Here is a 17,700-nt window from a genome sequence, read left to right on the forward strand (position 1 = left end):
TCAAATTTCCAAAATTAGGCATTTATGAAAATAACTATTCTCTATTAAAAGAACAGTACCTACTGCACGTGTCAAAGAGCACTGTTTCTGCTCAGTTTCGAACCGAGGACCTTTCACATGTTAAGCGAACGTGATAACCACTACACTACAAAAACTGCTGCTTGATTTTTCTTCAAGGAGTAAACCGAATTTTACAGATATTCATGGCACGTATTCGAATTTCCAAAATAAGGCATTAATGAATTTCTCTGTTACCACTATGATACTTCTTGAATGTCTCAATGAGCATTGCTTCCGCTGGTTTCAAACCAGGGACCTTTCGTGTGTGAAGCGAACGTGATAAATACTACACCACAGAAACTACTGCTACAATTAGCTGCAAGGAGTAAACCGAATTTTAAAGATATTCATGGAACGTATTCGAATTTCCAAAACAAGGGATTAATGACATTCTCTGTGGTACTAATTGAATGTGTTCATGAGCGTTGTTTCCGCCTGTTTTCGAACCAGGGACCTTTCGCGTGTGAAGCAAATGTGATAACCACGACACTACAGAAACTGCTGCTTGATTTTTCTGCAAGGAGTAAACCGAATTTTACAGATATTCATGGCACGTATTCAAATTTCCAAAATAAGGGATTAATGAAATTCTCTGTTACCATTATGGTACTTCTTCAATGTGTCAATGAGCGTTGTTTCCGCCTGGTTTCGAACCAGGGACCTTTCGCGTGTGAAGCAAACATGATAACAACTACACTACAGAAGCTGCTGCTACATTTAGCTACAAGGAGTAAACCGAATTTTACTGATGTTCATGGCGCGTATTCGAACTTCCAAAATACAGAATTTATGAAAATAACTATTCTCTGTTAAAAGTACAGTACCTACTGCACGTGTCAAATAGCACTGTTTCCAACCTGTTTCGAACCGAGGACCTTTCGCATGTAAAGCGAACGTGATTTATTTTTTATTTTTTTTCAATTATTATCAAAAATGTTTGTTTACAATATTTACAGTACAATCTACTGTTTACAGTACAATCCACAGAGAACAATACAGAAGACCTGGACTAACAGAAGCTGGTGAACAATTCACCCCCTATCAAATTCATTGGACCCAATGAAAAACAAAGTAAATATCAAAACAGTGCTTTCAAAAATTATAAGTGATACCTCCACTCTCCTCTCGTGAAATTAACCCACTCCCTTCAACAAAAGATTCATCAAAATGTTCCATCCCATAATTAAACAACATATCTATGTGTTTACTGAACAGTGCTATAAAGATACTCCACACCTGAACCCTCTTTCTGTCAAAAGAAACATGATTCCTCCTACAAAAAATAGCATACCTCACAAAACTCAAAACCGTATTCAACAAACACACATTAACACCCTCACATTTACCAGACACTCCAAATAACAAAAGTTCCTCCCACGCATACTTTTTCACGAAATCTCCCCCCCAGTTTCTACATAACATTTCCTTAACTTTACAAAAAAAATATTTTAAATCCTCACATTCTATAAACAAATGCATTAGAGTTTCCGGGAAACGTCCACATACATCGCATTCCCTTTCTATCTCACCATTAATTTGCTTTAACACCACCTTTGTAAATATTCTATTATGTCTTAATTTGAAATCATTATTTTCACACTCCTTACTATTATATTTTACATTTAAATTTTCCCATATCTTTTTTTCATCTAATTCCGGAAAAACTACTTTCCAAAATTTCTCAGCAGCCGGCCTTCTACACACTTTTCCTACCATTATTCTATACAATCTTTTCACTGGTATACTAGATAAATGTGCTTTCTTCTTACTGCTACCAATGAACAAATTAGGAAATACAAATAAATCTTCTCTTTCAACTTCACTATTTATTAAATCAACCCATGCTCTTGGTATACTATTCTTTATCTTGTTATACATATTATTCACTGTTCCCCTTCCCACCTCTTCATCCCATTCATTGATTATGTCAAAAATAGCTTCCCCAGGTAAAAACGCTGGAATTACCTCATATGTATAATCTTTTATTTGCCGTAGACCTGCACTCATAAATACTTTATTATACAAAACTTTTTCTTTGTTCTTGATTTTCTCATTCAGAAATATAGGTTGATTCATAATCAGGTCAATATGTCCACATTCATAATATACATTAGGCAACAACTCTGCCCATGCATTTAGCACCTCCTTATAAAAATCTGGTACCTTTTCAAACATTGCCCTTTTAAGCCCCATCAATAAACCATTATCCTCACAACCACCACTCTCCTCTAAGTAGACTTTAAAGAAGTGTTTCCAGCCATAATCTTCACTGTCATACAAATATTTCTTTACTGTTTTTATCCTAATAGCTTTTCTTTTGACATCTAAATCTACAAGTTTTAAACCTCCATCCACATAGTCAGCAATCAATGTTTTCTGAGCTATTCTCACTCCTTTACCATCCCATATAAAATTTGACACCACATTATTCAATTCATTTAGGACCCACTCCGGCATGTCCAGGACTCCCAACACATACACAAATTTGGATAATACCAAAGCATTTGCAACAATTACTTTCCCTTGTAACTTAAGTTTTCTATTTTTCCAGAAATTCAACGTTAGCTTGACTTTATTAAGGATCCCAGTCCAAGTTATATCTTTTGCCTCTTTCTCCTTTACACCAATGTTTACTCCCAGCACTTTAATAAAATCCTTTGCGCTCTTGAATGGAATCTCACACCCTTTTACATTGATATCCCCAACAAACATTATTTCAGTCTTCTCTATATTAACTTTAGCACCCGATGCCTTGCCATATATATCTATGATTTCCATAATGCTTCCAATACTTTCTATATCCTTCACAGTACAAGTAGTGTCATCAGCGTACTGATGTACAACACTGACACCACCACCTGGGATTCCAACACCCCTTACTTCTTTATTAGTATTTATCAATGTAGCTAACGGTTCTGTAGAAACACTGTACAGCAGAGCTGACAAAGGACAGCCCTGCCTTACTGACCTCTCCACAGGAAAAGTATCTGTTAACACTCCGTTACATTTCACACAACTTTTAGCCCCACTATACAACAGGTTGATCCAAGATACAAACTTTGGCCCAAACCCAAACCTCTCCATAGTTTGTAATAAAAAGCTGTGCTCCACTCTATCAAAAGCTTTGTTAAAATCCAAACTTAAAACTATACCACCTTCATTTTTCATTTGATTAACAACATCCCTAATTGTACAAATTACATCTGCAATATCTCTTCCAGGTATGCCGTAGGCTTGTGTTGATTCAATAATACTCCCAATCACCTTTTTCATCCTATTCGCTAACACTTTAGTCAGTATCTTATAGTCCGAATTTAGAAGGCTAATAGGCCTATAATTTTCTAACTTTAATCTACTGCCCCTATTTTTGAATAAGATCGTTAACATTCCAGTTGACATAGACTCAGGGATTTCCTTATTCTCTTCCATATAATGAAACACCCTCACTAAAATGGGTGCCAAAATATCTACAAAGACTTTATAGAACTCATTTGTTAAACCGTCCAAACCCGGACTTTTATTACCTTGCGTGCTAACAATTGCTTCCTTGATTTCCATAATCGAAATCTCGTCATCACACATCATTCTCTCTGCCTGCGATACTTTGGCACTAATTGTATCCAACACTTTTACAACACACACTTTATCAAATCAAATCAAATGTATTTATATGGCCCTTCGTACATCAGCTGAAATCTCAAAGTGCTGTACAGAAACCCAGCCTAAAACCCCAAACCCACACTTTATCTACATCATTCTTTTTGTAAAGATTTCTGTAAAAGTTTTCAACTGTCTCTAAGATCCCAACAAAATCGTTTACCTTTACACCTCTTTCATCTTCCAACTCTACAATGTAACTCTTAGTTTGTTTTCTTTTTTCCAGACCCCAAAAAAAGGATGTACATTTCTCTCCCTCCAAAGCGTACTGTGCCCTGCTCCTAACAATAGCACCCAAACATTTATTTTTTTCATAACTACCCAGCTCTGCATGGATTTTCAAATAATTCACAACATCATAGTCTGGATCCGTATCAGCCTTTTCAAGTTCATGCAACATCCTATTCCTAAGCATTATTTCTTTCTGCTTATCTAACCGGTTATGATTTTTTGCGTACCTAATACTCCTATTTTTTACTTTTACTTTCACTTCCTCCCACCATAAACACACATTCTCTTTTAACAGTACATTAGACATTTCATCATTAATACATTCAACAATTTCATTTCTATATCCTTCCTCCTTTAACAGACTGGCATTTAAACACCATACACCTCCCCCTCTCCTCTCCACACCAAAACCCATTTCAAATGACATTACTGCATGATCACTATATGCTGTAAAGGTATATGACACCTTCTTAACATTCTGCACCAATTTTTGTTTTGCTAGACATAAATCAATTCTGCTTTGTTTTAATTCCTTTAGAACCACCTGCCTTCTAGAGAATACTCTTCTGTTTGGATTTTCAGCCCTCCATATATCTACTAGATTCTCCTCATTCATAAGTTTCCATAATGCATTTCTAGAAGAGTCATATCTGAATTTAGCACAACTAGAGGCATCCATTCTACTACACCTCACATTAAAATCTCCTATCAGTATACAGTTTTCTGAGCACAGTGTTTTTAATTTGTGAAACATTTCTCTCCTTTCAGATTCAATATTTGAAGCATAAACATTAATTAAACGAAAAACTACATTTTGAATTTCAAATTCAATTACAATAAGTCTACCATCATTGTCAGCATATATTTGTTTTACATTCTGCACCACATCATTTTTTATCAAAATAGCCACACCACATGTTTTATCTCCTCCATGACTACAAAAAATTAAATCAGACCATTTACTCTTAATCTCCTGCATTTTGGATTCTGTCCAATTGGTCTCTTGAACACACAACATGTCTGCCTTAACAGACACTAATACCTGCTCAAATTTTCTCATGTTTCTCAAACTGTTACCGTTTAGGGATGCGACTAATCATTATTAATGTTTGCAGAAGTATAATCAGAGTCAAACAAGTCCTTTCAAATCCTACTTTTTCTTTTTTCCAAATCCCATCATCTCCCTGGTTTTCGACAATGACCTCTTATTTTTTACAAACAACTGAAGATCTTCACCATCTATTTCATCATCCGTCTCTTTATTTGGATTTTTGGGGGGAGCGGCTGTGAAGCCTTTTGAAAAGTGCGCTTTAACAGTGCCCGTGACTTCAGTGGACCCAACCCACTCTTTGGTGTAATTCTCACACAGGCTTAAAGCTGGCTCAGGCACCTGAGAAGCACCTTGCACCATCTCCACCTGTGTATGTATTTCACCCATCATGTGCTGCTGTTCCACCTTGTCAGCAGCAGAGACTAAAACCCCGTCTCGTGCTTTGCCATAAGACATTACAGGCTCTTCAAGCTTATCTGCCATTGTCTCTGGAGTCACACTCTCCATGTCACTCTCATCCTCTCTCTCCATCGGCACACTCCCCTCCCCTTCCTCAGACGTGAGGTCCATTGTTTGCAAAAGTAAGTGATCTTCTCCCTTATTACAGCTACATCTAACTTTGGGTCTGTCACACATTTTGCACACATTTCCTATGTTCCGACATTCTCTGGCATAATGCCTTTGTTCACTACATTTGTGGCATGTGAATTCCGGACATTCCTTTAGTATGTGCCCCGGCTGAATACATAATCTACATACTTTCACTTGATTGTCGTGGATTACACGAAAATATTCAAATCCCTCGACAGTGTTAAATTTAGTAGAATATGGCAAGGATTGCACATTGTCTGTAAACTTTACCTTGCAAAATCTCGTCCCATCTACAATGTCCGTTCCTGGCCACATCCTCCTCTTGATTGGCGTGGTCGCCTTCACATTCCAGCCTTTTAGTTTCTCTTCTATCTCCTCATCCGTAATGTATGCGGGCAAGTTCAAAAAGGACACCACTAGCTCATCGTTCCCTAATTCTTTAGCCATGATTTGACAGTTCTTTATCTTTAGCCCGTCTATTAGTCTTTCTTTTCCATTTACATGAGACATTGTTATTTCATACTTATTTCCGTCTTTCATTCGACATCCCAGTATTGCTCCGCAAACTTCCTTTATTCCTCTCAGCAATTCCATCGTTGTTATTTTCCCTTCTCCACTTATTTCCAAGTTCACCGTCAGTTCCTTCTCATATGTTCTTTTTTTCAGTTCTTCGTTTAACATTCTGATTTCACTGTTGTTTTTTCTCGTCGTCGTTTGTATTCTTGATGTCGAAGCCATGTTGTCTGTCCGGTTATTTTAAGCAATATCCCACAAACAGCTAACGCTGATGGGGGACAATAGCAAAAAAGTTTCACAGAAACTTCACTACAGTCACTCACAAACTTTCAAACTTATAAAGCAAATAGACCTCCAAAAACAACGATATTCTCTCTCAAGCACTCAGACACCTGCTTCTCTTCCACTTCTGAAACTCCAAAAAGGGGCGTGTGAAGGGAACGTGATAACCACTACACTACAGGAACTGCTGCTTGATTTTGCTACAGGGAGTAAACCGAATTTTACAGATATTCATGGCACGTATTCGAATTTCCATAATAAGACATCAATGAAATTCTCTGTTATCGCTATAGTACTTCTTGAATGTGTCAAATAGCACTGTTTCCACCCGGTTTCGAACCGAGGACCTTTCGCGTGTTAAGCAAACGTGATTACCACTACACTACAGAAACTGCTGCTACAATTTGCTACAAGGAGTAAACCGAATTTTACAGATATTCATTGCACGTATTCGAATTTCCAAAATAAGGCATTAATGAAATTATCTGTTACTGCTATAGTACTTCTTGAATGTGTCAATGAGCATTGTTTCCGCCCGGTTTCGAACCTGGGACCTTTCGCGTGTGAATCAAACATGATAACCACTACACTACAGAAACTGCTGCTACAATTATCTGCAAGGAGTAAACCGAATTTTACAGATATTCATGGCACGTATTCGAATTTCCAAAATACAGAATTTAAGAAAATAACTTTTCTCTGTTAAAAGTACATTACCTACTGCACGTGTCAAATCGCACTGTTCCCACCCGGTTTCGAACCGAGGACCTTTCGCGTGTAAAGCGAACATGATAACCACTACACTACATAAACTGCTGCTTGATTTTTCTTCAAGGAGTAAACCGAATTTTACAGATATTCATGGCACGTATTCGAATTTCCAAAATAAGGAATCAACGAAATTCTCTGTTACCGCTATAGTACTTCTTGAATGTGTCAATGAGCATTGTTTCCGCCCGGTTTCGAACCAGGCACCTTTCGAGTGTGAAGCAAATGTGATAATCGCTACACTACAGAAACTGCTGCTACAATTATCTTGCAAGGAGTAAACCGAATTTTACTGATATACATGGCACGTGTTCAAATTTCCAAAATTAGGTATTTATGAAAATAACTATTCTCTGTTAAAAGTAAAGTACCTACTGCACGTGTTAAAGAGCACTGTTTCCGCCCGAGGACCTTTCGCGTGTTAAGCGAACGTGATAACCGCTACACTACAGAAACTGCTTCTACAATTAGCTGCAAGGAGTAAACCGAATTTTACCGATATTCATGGCACGTATTCAATTTCCAAAATAAGGTATCAATGAAATTCTCTGTTACCGCTATAGTACTTCTTGAATGTGTCAATGAGCATTGTTTCCGCCCGGTTTCGAACCAGGGACCTTTCGCGTGTGAAGCAAACGTGATAACCACTACACTACAGAAACTGCTGCTACATTTTGCCACAAGGAGTAAACCGAATTTTACAGATATTCATGGCACGTATTCAAATTTAAAAAATACAGAATTAATGAAAATAACTATTCTCTGTTAAAAGTATAGTGCCTACTGCACGTGTCAAAGAGCAATGTTTCCACCCGGTTTCGAACCGAGGACCTTTCGCGTGTTAGGCAAACGTGATAACCACTACACTACAGAAACTGCTGCTTCCTTTTTCTGCAAGAAGTAAACCGAATTTTACAGATATTCATGGCACGTATTCAAATTTCCAAAATAAGGCATTTATGAAAATAACTATTCTCTGTTAAAAGTACTGTACCTACTGCACGTGTCAAATAGCACTGTTTCCACCCGGTTTCGAACCGAGAACCTTTCGCGTGTAAAGCAAACGTGATAACCACTACGCTACAGAAACTGCTGCTTGATGATTCTGCAAGGAGTAAACCGAATTTTAAAGATATTCATGGAACATATTCGAATTTCCAAAATAAGGGATTCATGAAATTCTCTTTGGTACTAATTGAATGTGTTAATGAGCGTTGTTTCCACCCGGTTTCGAACCAGGGACCTTTCGTGTGTGAAGCTAACGTGATAACAACTACACTACAGAAACTGCTGCTAGAATTAGCTGCAAGGAGTAAACCGAATTTTACAGATATTCATGGCACGTATTCGAATTTCCAAAATTAGGCATTTATGAAAATAACTATTCTCTATTAAAAGAACAGTACCTACTGCACGTGTCAAAGAGCACTGTTTCCGCCCGGTATCGAACCGAGGAACTTTCGCATGTTATGCGAACGTGATAACCACTACAGTACAGAAACTGCTGCTTGATTTTTCTGCAAGGAGTAAACCGAATTTTACAGATATTCATGGCACTTATTCGAATTTCCAAAATACAGAATATACGAAAATAACTTTTCTCTGTTAAAAGTACAGTACCTACTGCACATGTCAAAGAGCACTGTGTCCACCCGGTTTCGAACCGAGGACCTTTGCGTGTTAAGCAAACGTGCTAACCACTAGAATACAGAAACTTCTGCTACAAATAGCTGCAAGGAGTAAACCGAATTTTACCGATATTAATGGCACGTATTCGAATTTCCAAAATAAGGCATCAATGTAATTCTGTTACCGCTATAGTACTTCTTGAATGTGTCGATGAGCGTTGTTTCCGCCCGGTTTCGAACCAAGGACTTTTCACGTGTAAAGCGAACGTGATAACCACTACACTACAGAAACTGCTGCTACATTTAGCTACGAGGAGGAAACCGAATTTTACTGATATTCATGGCACGTATTCGAATTTCCAAAATACAGAATTTATGAAAATAACTTTTCTCTGTTAAAACTACAGTACCTACTGCACGTGTCAAACAGCACTGTTTCCACCCGGTTTCGAACCGAGGACCTTTCGCTTGAAAAGCAAACGTGATAACCACTACACTACAGAAATTGCTGCTAAAATTATCTTTCAAGGAGTAAACCGAATTTTACTGATATACATGGCACGTGTTCAAATTTCCAAAAATTAGGTATTTATGAAAATAACTATTCTCTGTTAAAAGTAAAGTACCTATTGCACGTGTTAAAGAGCACTGTTTCCGCCCGGTTTCGATCCGAGGACCTTTCGCGTGTTAAGCAAACGTGAAAACCACTACACTACAGAAACTGCTTCTACAATAAGCTGCAAGGAGTAAACCGAATTTTACCGATATTCATGGCACGTACTCGAATTTCCAAAATACAGAATTTATGAAAATAACTATTCTCTGTTAACCGAATATCTGTAAAATTCGGTTTACTCCTTGCAAAAATTGTAGCAGCAGTTTCTGTACTGTAGTGGTTATCACGTTTGCTTCACACGCGAAAGGTCCCTGATTCGAAAACAGGCAGAAACAACGCTCATTGACACAATGAAGAAGAACCATAGTGGTAACAGAGAATTTCATTAATCCCTTAATTCGGAAATTCGAACACGTGCCATGAATATCTTTAAAATTCGGTTTACTCCTTGCAGCTAATTGTAGTACTAGTTTCTGTGGTGTTGTGGTTGTCACGGTCGCTTCACACGCAAAAGGTCCCTGGTTCGAAGCCAGGCGAAAAAAACGCTCATTGATACATTCAAGAAGTACTTTCGCGGTAAAAGAGAATTTCATTAATGCCTTATTTTGGAAATTCGAATACGTGCCATGAATATCTGTAAAATTTGGTTTACTCCTTGCAGAAAAATCAAGCAGCAGTTTCTGTAGTGTAGTGGTTATCACGTTCGCTTCACACGCGAAAGGTCCCCGGTTCGAAACCAGGCGGGAACAACGCTCATTGACACATTCAATTAGTACCACAGAGAAGTTAATGAATCCCTTACTTTGGAAATTCGAAAACGTTCCATGAATATCTTTAAAATTCGGTTTACTCCTTGCAGCTAATTGTAGCAGTAGTTTCTGTGGTGTAGTGTTTATCACGTTCGCTTCACACACGAAAGGTCCCTGGTTCGAAACCAGCGGAAACAATGCTCATTGACACATTCAAGAAGTACTATAGCGGTAACAGAGAATTTCATTAATGCCTTATTTTGGAAATTCGAATACGTGCCATGAATATCTGTAAAATTCGGTTTACTCCTTGCAGAAAAATCAAGCAGCAGTTTCTGTAGTGTAGTGGTTATCATGTTTGCTTAACACGCGAAAGGTCCTCGGTTCGAAACGGGTGGAAACAGTGCTCTTTGACATGTCCAATAAGGTACTTTACTTTTAACAGAGAATAGTTATTTTCATAAATTCTGTATTTTGGAAATTTGAATACGTGCCATGAATATCTGTAAAATTCGGTTTACTCCTTGTAGATAAATGTAGCAGCAGTTTCTGTAGTGTAGTGGTTATCACGTTTGCTTCACAAGCGAAAAGTCTTTGGTTCGAAACCGGTCGGAAACAACGCTCAATGACACATTCAAGAAGTATCATAGTGGTAACAGAGAAATTCGTTCATACCTTATTTTGGAAATTGAATACGTGCAATGAATATCGGTAAAATTCGGTTTACTCCTTGCAGCTAATTGTAGAAGCAGTTTCTGTAGTGTAGTGGTTATCACGTTCGCTTTACACGCGAAAGGTCCTCAGTTCGAAACCGTGTGGAAACAGTGCGATTTGACACGTGCAGTAGGTACTGTACTTTTAACAGAGAAAAGTTATTTTCATAAATTCTGTATTTTGGAAATTCGAATACGTGCCATGAATATCTGTAAAATTCGGTTTACTCCTTGCAGATAATTGTAGCAGCAGTTTCTGTAGTGTAGTGGTTATCACGTTTGATTCACACGTGAAAGGTCCAAGGTTCGAAACCGGGCGGAGACAATGCTCATTGACACATTCAAGAAGTACTATAGCGGTAACAGAGAATTTCATTAATGCCTTATTTTGGAAATTCGAATACGTGCCATGAATATCTGTAAAATTCGGTTTACTCCTTGCAGAAAAATCAAGCAGCAGTTTCTGTAGTGTAGTGGTTATCATGTTTGCTTAACACTCGAAAGGTCCTCGGTTCGAAACCGGGTGGAAACAGTGCTCTTTGACATGTCCAATAAGGTACTTTACTTTTAACAGAGAATAGTTATTTTCATAAATTCTGTATTTTGGAAATTTGAATACGTGCCATGAATATCTGTAAAATTCGGTTTACTCCTTGTAGATAAATTTAGCAGCAGTTTCTGTAGTGTAGTGGTTATCACGTTTGCTTCACAAGCGAAAAGTCTTTGGTTCGAAACCGGTCGGAAACAACGCTCAATGACACATTCAAGAAGTATCATAGTGGTAACAGAGAAATTCGTTCATACCTTATTTTGGAAATTGAATACGTGCAATGAATATCGGTAAAATTCGGTTTACTCCTTGCAGCTAATTGTAGCAGTAGTTTCTGTGGTGTAGTGTTTATCACGTTCGCTTCACACACAAAAGGTCCCTGGTTCGAAACCAGCGGAAACAATGCTCATTGACACATTCAAGAAGTACTATAGCGGTAACAGAGAATTTCATTAATGCCTTATTTTGGAAATTCGAATACGTGCAATGAATATCTGTAAAATTCGGTTTACTCCTTGCAGAAAAATCAAGCAGCAGTTTCTGTAGTGTAGTGGTTATCATGTTTGCTTAACACGCGAAAGGTCCTCTGTTCGAAACCGGGTGGAAACAGTGCTCTTTGACATGTCCAATAAGGTACTTTACTTTTAACAGAGAATAGTTATTTTCATAAATTCTGTATTTTGGAAATTTGAATACGTGCCATGAATATCTGTAAAATTCGGTTTACTCCTTGTAGATAAGTGTAGCAGCAGTTTCTGTAGTGTAGTGGTTATCACGTTTGCTTCACAAGCGAAAAGTCTTTGGTTCGAAACCGGTCGGAAACAACGCTCAATGACACATTCAAGAAGTATCATAGTGGTAACAGAGAAATTCGTTCATACCTTATTTTGGAAATTGAATACGTGCAATGAATATCGGTAAAATTCGGTTTACTCCTTGCAGCTAATTGTAGAAGCAGTTTCTGTAGTGTAGTGGTTATCGCGTTCGCTTTACACGCGAAAGGTCCTCAGTTCGAAACCGTGTGGAAACAGTGCGATTTGACACGTGCAGTAGGTACTGTACTTTTAACAGAGAAAAGTTATTTTCATAAATTCTGTATTTTGGAAATTCGAATACGTGCCATGAATATCTGTAAAATTCGGTTTACTCCTTGCAGATAATTGTAGCAGCAGTTTCTGTAGTGTAGTGGTTATCACGTTTGATTCACACGTGAAAGGTCCAAGGTTCGAAACCGGGCGGAGACAATGCTCATTGACACATTCAAGAAGTACTATAGCGGTAACAGAGAATTTCATTAATGCCTTATTTTGGAAATTCGAATACGTGACATGAATATCTGTAAAATTCGGTTTACTCCTTGTAGCAAATTGTAGCAGCAGTTTCTGTAGTGTAGTGGTAATCACGTTTGCTTAACACGCGAAAGGTCCTCGGTTCGAAACCGGGTGGAAACAGTGCTCTTTGTCACTTGCAGTAGGCACTGTACTTTTAACAGAGAATAGTTATTTTCATAAATTCTGTATTTTGGAAATTCGAATCCGTGCCATGAATATCTGTAAAATTTGGTTTACTCCTTGTAGCAAACTGTAGCAGCAGTTTCTGTAGTGTAGTGGTTATCATGTTTGCTTAACACGGGAAAGGTCCTCTGTTCGAAACCGGTTGGAAACAACGCTCAATGACACATTCAAGAAGTATCAAAGTGGTAACAGAGACATTCGTTAATGCCTTATTTTGGAAATTAGAATACGTGCCATGAATATCGGTAAAATTCGGTTTACTCCTTGCAGCTAATTGTACCAGCAGTTTCTGTACTGTAGTGGCTATCACATTCGCTTTACACGCGAAAGGTCCTTGGTTTGAAACCGGGCAGAAACAGCGCTCTTTGACACATGCAGTAGGTACTGTACTTTAAACAGAGAATAATTATTTTCATAAATGCCTTATTTTGGAAATTCGAATACGTGCCATGAATATCTGTAAAATTCGGTTTACTTCTTGCAGAAAAATCAAGCAGCAGTTACTGTAGTCTAGTGGTTATCACGTTCGCTTAACACGCAAAAGGTCCTCGGATCGAAACCGGGCGGAAACAGTGCTCTTTAACACGTCCAGTAGGTACTTTACTTTTAACAGAGAATAGTTATTTTCATAAATACCTAATTTTGGAAATTTGAACAAGTGCCATGTATATCAGTAAAATTCGGTTTACTCCTTGCAAGATAATTGTAGCAGCAGTTTCTGTAGTGTAGTGGTTATCACATTTGCTTCACACGCAAAAGGTCCCTGGTTCGAAACCGGGCAGAAACAACGCTCATTGACACATTCAAGAAGTACTCTAGCGGTAACAGAGAATTTCATAAATTCTGTATTTTGGAAATTCGAATACGTGCCATGAATATCGGTAAAATTTGGTTTACTCCTTGTAGCAAAATGTAGCAGCAGTTTCTGTAGTGTAGTGGTAATCACTTTTGCTTAACACGCGAAAGGTCCTCGGTTCGAAACCGGGTGGAAACAGTGTTCTTTGTCACGTGCAGTAGGCACTGTACTTTTAACAGAGAATAGTTATTTTCATAAATTCTGTATTTTGGAAATTCGAATACGTGCCATGAATATCTGTAAAATTCGGTTTACTCCTTGTAGCAAACTGTAGCAGCAGGTTCTGTAGTGTAGTGGTTATCATGTTTGCTTAACACGCGAAAGGTCCTCGGTTCGAAACCGGTCGGAAACAACGCTCAATGACACATTCAAGAAGTATAATAGTGGTAACAGAGACATTTGTTAATGCCTTATTTTGGAAATTAGAATACGTGCCATGAATATCGGTAAAATTCGGTTTACTCCTTGCAGCTAATTGTACCAGCAGTTTCTGTACTGTAGTGGCTATCACATTCGCTTTACACGCGAAAGGTCCTTGGTTTGAAACCGGTCAGAAACAGTGCTCTTTGACACATGCAGTAGGTACTGTACTTTAAACAGAGAATAATTATTTTCATAAATGCCTTATTTTGGAAATTCGAATACGTGCCATGAATATCTGTAAAATTCGGTTTACTTCTTGCAGAAAAATCAAGCAGCAGTTTCTGTAGTCTAGTGGTTATCACGTTCGCTTTACACGCGAAATGTCCTCGGTTCGAAAAACGGGTGGAAGCAGTGCTCTTTAACACGTGCAGTAGGTACTATACTTTTAACAGAGAATAATTATTTTCATAAATACCTAATTTTGGAAATTTGAACACATGCCATGAATATCAGTAAAATTCGGTTTACTCCTTGCAGACAATTGTAGCAGCAGTTTCTATAGTGTAGTGGTTATCACGTTTGCTTCACACGCGAAAGGTCCCTGGTTCGAAACCCGGGTGGAAACAACGCTCATTGACAAATTCAAGAAGTAATATAGCGGTAACAGAGAATTTCATTGATGCATTATTTTGGAAATTCGAATACGTGCCATGAATATCTGTAAAATTCGGTTTACTCCTTGCAGCTAATTGTAGAAGCAGTTTCTGTAGTGTAGTGGTTATCAGTTCGCTTAACACGCGAAAGGTCATTGGATCGAAACCGGGCGGAAACAGTGCTCTTTAACACGTGCAGTAGGTACTTCGTTTTTAACAGAGAATAGTTATTTTCATAAATACCTAAAAATGGAAATTTGAACACGTGCCATGTATATCAGTAAAATTCGGTTTACTCCTTGCAAGACAATTGTAGCAGCAGTTTCTGTAGTGTAGTGGTTATCACATTTGCTTCACACGCGAAAGGTACCTGGTTCGAAACCGGGCGGAAACAGTGCGATTTGACACGTGCATTAGGTACTGTACTTTTAAAGAAGTAATATAGCGGTAACAGAGAATTTCATTGATGCCTTATTTTGGAAATTCGAATACGTGCCATGAATATCTGTAAATTCGGTTTACTCCTTGTAGCTAAATGTAGCAGCAGTTTCTGTAGTGTAGTGGTTATCACGTTCGCTTAACACGCAAAAGGTCCTCGGATCAAAACCGGTTAGAAACAGTGCTCTTTGACACGTGCAGTAGGCACTATACTTTTAACAGAGAATAGTTATTTTCATAAATTCTGTATTTTGGAAATTCGAATACGTGCCATGAATATCTGTAAAATTCGGTTTACTCCTTGTAGATAAACGTAGCAGCAGTTTCTGTGGTGTAGTGTTTATCACGTTCGCTTCACACAAGAAAGGTCCCTGGTTCGAAACCAGCGGAAACAATGCTAATTGACACATTCAAGAAGTACTAAAGCGGTAACAGAATATTTCATTAATGCCTTATTTTGGAAATTCGAATACGTGCCATGAATATCTGTAAATTCGGTTTACTCCTTGTAGCTAAATGTAGCAGCAGTTTCTGTAGTGTAGTGGTTATCAAGTTCGCTTCACACGCCCCTTTTTGGAGTTTCAGAAGTGGAAGAGAAGCAGGTGTCTGAGTGCTTGAGAGAGAATATCGTTGTTTTTGGAGGTCTATTTGCTTTATAAGTTTGAAAGTTTGTGAGAGACTGTAGTGAAGTTTCTGTGAAACTTTTTTGCTATTGTCCCCCATCAGCGTGAGCTGTTTGTGGGATATTGCTTAAAATAACCGGACAGACAACATGTCTTCGACATCAAGAATACAAACGACAACGAGAAAGGACAACAGTGAAATCAGAATGTTAAACGAAGAACTGAAAAAAAGAACATATGAGAAGGAACTGACGGTGAACGTGGAAATAAGTGGAGAAGGGAAAATAACAACGATGGAATTGCTGAGAGGAATAAAGGAAGTTTGCGGAGCAATACTGGGATGTCGAATGAAAGACGGAAATAAGTATGAAATAACAATGTCTCATGTAAATGGAAAAGAAAGACTAATAGACGGGCTAAAGATAAAGAACTGTCAAATCATGGCTAAAGAATTAGGGAACGATGAGCTAGTGGTGTCCTTTTTGAACTTGCCCGCATACATTACGGATGAGGAGATAGAAGAGAAACTAAAAGGCTGGAAGGTGAAGGCGACCACGCCAATCAAGAGGAGGATGTGGCCAGGAACGGACATTGTAGATGGGACGAGATTTTGCAAGGTAAAGTTTACAGACAATGTGCAATCCTTGCCATATTCTACTAAATTTAACACTGTCGAGGGATTTGAATATTTTCGTGTAATCCACGACAATCAAGTGAAGGTATGTAGATTATGTATTCAGCCGGGGCACATACTAAAGGAATGTCCGGAATTCACATGCCACAAATGTAGTGAACAAGGGCATTATGCCAGAGAATGTCGGAACATAGGAAATGTGTGCAAAATGTGTGACAGACCCAAAGTTAGATGTAGCTGTAATAAGGGAGAAGATCACTTACTTTTGCAAACAATGGACCTCACGTCTGAGGAAGGGGAGGGGAGTGTGCCGATGGAGAGAGAGGATGAGAGTGACATGGAGAGTGTGACTCCAGAGACAATGGCAGATAAGCTTGAAGAGCCTGTAATGTCTTATGGCAAAGCACGAGACGGGGTTTTAGTCTCTGCTGCTGACAAGGTGGAACAGCAGCACATGATGGGTGAAATACATACACAGGTGGAGATGGTGCAAGGTGCTTCTCAGGTGCCTGAGCCAGCTTTAAGCCTGTGTGAGAATTACACCAAAGAGTGGGTTGGGTCCACTGAAGTCACGGGCACTGTTAAAGCGCACTTTTCAAAAGGCTTCACAGCCGCTCCCCCCAAAAATCCAAATAAAGAGACGGATGATGAAATAGATGGTGAGGATCTTCAGTTGTTTGTAAAAAATAAGAGGTCATTGTCGAAAACCAGGGAGATGATGGGATTTGGAAAAAATAAAAAGTAGGATTTGAAAGGACTTGTTTGACTCTGATTATACTTCTGCAAACATTAATAATGATTACAGTCGCATCCCTAAACGGTAACAGTTTGAGAAACATGAGAAAATTTGAGCAGGTATTAGTGTCTGTTAAGGCAGACATGTTGTGTTTTCAAGAGACCAATTGGACAGAATCCAAAATGCAGGAGATTAAGAGTAAATGGTCTGATTTAATTTTTTGTAGTCATGGAGGAGATAAAACATGTGGTGTGGCTATTTTGATAAAAAATGATGTGGTGCAGAATGTAAAACAAATATATGCTGACAATGATGGTAGACTTATTGTAATTGAATTTGAAGTTCAAAATGTAGTTTTTCGTTTAATTAATGTTTATGCTTCAAATATTGAATCTGAAAGGAGAGAAATGTTTCACAAATTAAAAACACTGTGCTCAGAAAACTGTATACTGATAGGAGATTTTAATGTGA

General features: G+C 38.2%; 8 non-coding genes across 8 annotated transcripts; 3 read left to right on the plus strand and 5 right to left on the minus strand.

The window, feature by feature from the left end:
* Positions 1-7,128: 7,128 nt before the first annotated feature.
* Positions 7,129-7,201, minus strand: trnav-uac (transfer RNA valine (anticodon UAC)). Its single transcript has one exon. It is a non-coding gene; the product is annotated as a tRNA-Val (tRNA).
* Positions 7,202-7,745: 544 nt separating this feature from the next.
* On the minus strand, positions 7,746-7,818 carry trnav-cac (transfer RNA valine (anticodon CAC)). Its single transcript has one exon. It is a non-coding gene; the product is annotated as a tRNA-Val (tRNA).
* A 141-nt stretch (positions 7,819-7,959) lies between these two features.
* trnav-aac (transfer RNA valine (anticodon AAC)) lies at positions 7,960-8,032 on the minus strand. The gene has a single exon. It is a non-coding gene; the product is annotated as a tRNA-Val (tRNA).
* A 971-nt stretch (positions 8,033-9,003) lies between these two features.
* On the minus strand, positions 9,004-9,076 carry trnav-uac (transfer RNA valine (anticodon UAC)). The gene has a single exon. It is a non-coding gene; the product is annotated as a tRNA-Val (tRNA).
* Positions 9,077-9,217: 141 nt separating this feature from the next.
* On the minus strand, positions 9,218-9,290 carry trnae-uuc (transfer RNA glutamic acid (anticodon UUC)). The gene has a single exon. It is a non-coding gene; the product is annotated as a tRNA-Glu (tRNA).
* Positions 9,291-10,076: 786 nt separating this feature from the next.
* trnav-cac (transfer RNA valine (anticodon CAC)) lies at positions 10,077-10,149 on the plus strand. Its single transcript has one exon. It is a non-coding gene; the product is annotated as a tRNA-Val (tRNA).
* Positions 10,150-10,900: 751 nt separating this feature from the next.
* On the plus strand, positions 10,901-10,973 carry trnav-uac (transfer RNA valine (anticodon UAC)). The gene has a single exon. It is a non-coding gene; the product is annotated as a tRNA-Val (tRNA).
* Positions 10,974-13,640: 2,667 nt separating this feature from the next.
* On the plus strand, positions 13,641-13,713 carry trnav-cac (transfer RNA valine (anticodon CAC)). The gene has a single exon. It is a non-coding gene; the product is annotated as a tRNA-Val (tRNA).
* The last annotated feature ends 3,987 nt before the right edge of the window (positions 13,714-17,700 follow it).

This window comes from Salmo trutta, unplaced genomic scaffold, assembly GCF_901001165.1.
Source record: "Salmo trutta unplaced genomic scaffold, fSalTru1.1, whole genome shotgun sequence".
NCBI lineage: Eukaryota > Metazoa > Chordata > Actinopteri > Salmoniformes > Salmonidae > Salmo > Salmo trutta.